This window comes from Lipotes vexillifer, unplaced genomic scaffold (assembly GCF_000442215.2).
Source record: "Lipotes vexillifer unplaced genomic scaffold, Lipotes_vexillifer_v1.1 scaffold865, whole genome shotgun sequence".
NCBI lineage: Eukaryota > Metazoa > Chordata > Mammalia > Artiodactyla > Lipotidae > Lipotes > Lipotes vexillifer.
The window spans coordinates 1,330,153-1,332,729 of record NW_006795130.1 but is presented as its reverse complement, the minus strand read 5'-3'; positions in this window follow the sequence as shown (position 1 = coordinate 1,332,729).

Here is a 2,577-nt window from a genome sequence, read left to right as displayed (position 1 = left end):
GTGTCCTACATAGGCCAGGACTGCAGAGAGATTCCAGAGCACCTCGGCAGGGACTGTGGACATTTTGCAAAGAGGCTTGATCTGAGCTTTAACCTTCTGAGGTATGTAACCTTCACAAGACGCAGACCAGGCCTGGGAGGCCCAGTCCCCCTGGTAACGGCCTGCAGATAAAAGTCAGACATCCCAGCTCTGCATAGGGTACAGGGCTGTGAGACCTGTGGAACCGCACCCCGAAGGTTTGACTCTGCTTCACATGGTTCTCTGCTCCCCTCTTTGCGCCGGTGAAAAAGCAGCGAGTGTGAGCATCTCACATGTGTCACGAGAGGGCCGTCAGCGTCACTTTGTTCTTTTTCTTTCTCACTGATGTCCATGCAGACGAGTTAGAATACTCTTGGGGAGAAAGTGAGGTAGAACCAACAAGTGCTTTGGGGGTGTTGAGGAATGCTTTCCTGGATAACCCATCGCCCAGAGATTTGCCAAATCCCAGGTAGAGTGTTTTTGTGTGATGGAGTCTTTGCCTTTTTATGAATTGGAACTTTAAATATTTGCAATGATGATTTCTCCCAGATGGTATTTCAAAGTAATTCCAACACTGTTGGCATGGGGTAGGTGGGAGGGAAACTTGAACAACTGTTCCAAACTTGGCAGAGAAGGTAAGTGTGATCGTCTGTATTATTCCAATGGAGAAAACAGTTGTTTCATTTCTTCCTAAAAGGTTTTGAATTGTGACTGGCTTGGGGGCTCTGGGGAGGGAGCTAGGAGGTTCTTGGAAAGCAGGTATCAGTGGGACAAATGGGCAGGGATCTGGGTGGTGGCTTTTCCTAACGAGGTGGTTCCACACAGAGGTTTTTCCTAAGTGTCCCCTTGAGAGCCATGCTGTCCTGGGAAGGGAACAAACTGTCTCAAGGTGGAAGGAGAGGTGAAGAGCTGGAATCCCACCCCGGGGCTTCTGTACTTTCCTGCTTCCATGCCGCGGAGTGTCTTCTGAGTCGGGACACTTGGGAATTATGGATTCCAGGGAAGATGGACAAAATTCAGGGCTTTAAGGCACCAGAGGGTAGAGGGGAGTTGAAGCTAAGCCAGCAGAGCTTCTTGGGCTGGTGCTCAGGAACTCACAGCTGAGATGCATGGTCTCCAGGGAAGGGGCGTCCAGGGAGTGTGTTGCAAGAGATTGGGCGCTGTGTGCTTTCTCTCCCTGACTCCCAAGGGGTTTGTGTGCTTCTGGAGAGATGTGGAAACTGAAAAGTTGCAAAGTAATAGAGTGATGAGAGGTTGCCAAACAAACGCTGACTCTAAAGAAACAAAGGATGGTTTTTGGTCCCTACCCAAACTGGGGACAGAATACACAACCTGGACTGGGCAGTGCCTGAGACACGGGCGCCCCTTGAATAGCTCCCCAGGACAGACTCAGGCAAAGCGTTCCTTGGGGCATCGGAAGGAGTTCTTCCCATGTGACCGGCCTCCAGGGGCTTGGGGCTCTGTGGCTCAGGGGGTGGCTGCTTTGCTACTGGGAGCCCGGACGTGGGTTTCAGGAGGCTGGGCCCTGTGAGGGAGCGCGTGTCAGCAGTCACAGGTCATGGGACTGGGCTGCCAGCTCTGAGGAAACAGCCGTCTTTGTCATGCTCCGGGCCCTACCTCCCTTTGGCAAAGAAGGGGCTGGTATCCTGGGAGGTGTGTGTGCGCCGAGCGAGCTTGGTGGCGAGAAGGGACTCTTGGCTCTGAGGGGCTGGATCTAAAAGGATTTATCACAGGAAATGACGGGTCCTGGAGGCAGGAACATTTTGTGAGAAGGAGGTCGGTGGAATAAATTTAGAGGGAGATGAGTTAAGATTTTTATTAATTTTTGTTGCTGTTGAGGAGACAGATTTCTGTAAGTGTTGAGTTTGAGGAGTGACCCCTTCTGGTCAGGAACCTGTTCTTACCCCTGTTGTGGTCAGTGTGTGGGTTATAGCTGGGTTGGGGCAGGGATGAAGTCTAATGGAAGGGTTTGTATTAGGATTTATAAAGTCAGAAGGTGTTAGAGACCACAGTGGAGAAAAGTAACCCTGGCTTGACATGGTTATGTTGGGATTGGCTCATCTTTGATGGTCTTATTAAGCTAACTCGGGGGCGAAGGGAGGTGGCACTACTTATCTTGGGTGTCAGAGGAAGATGCAAGCTTACTCGGGCCTTGGTCTCTACCTCCAGCTGGATAAATATTCAAAGACGACTTAGATGCTTAACTAATTTCTCTTTAAAAAAAAAAAAAAAAAAAAAAAAAAGTTGAGTTTGAGGAGTGACCCCTTCTGGTCAGGAACCTGTTCTTACCCCTGTTGTGGTCAGTGTGTGGGTTATAGCTGGGTTGGGGCAGGGATGAAGTCTAATGGAAGGGTTTGTATTAGGATTTATAAAGTCAGAAGGTGTTAGAGACCACAGTGGAGAAAAGTAACCCTGGCTTGACATGGTTATGTTGGGATTGGCTCATCTTTGATGGTCTTATTAAGCTAACTCGGGGGCGAAGGGAGGTGGCACTACTTATCTTGGGTGTCAGAGGAAGATGCAAGCTTACTCGGGCCTTGGTCTCTACCTCCAGCTGGA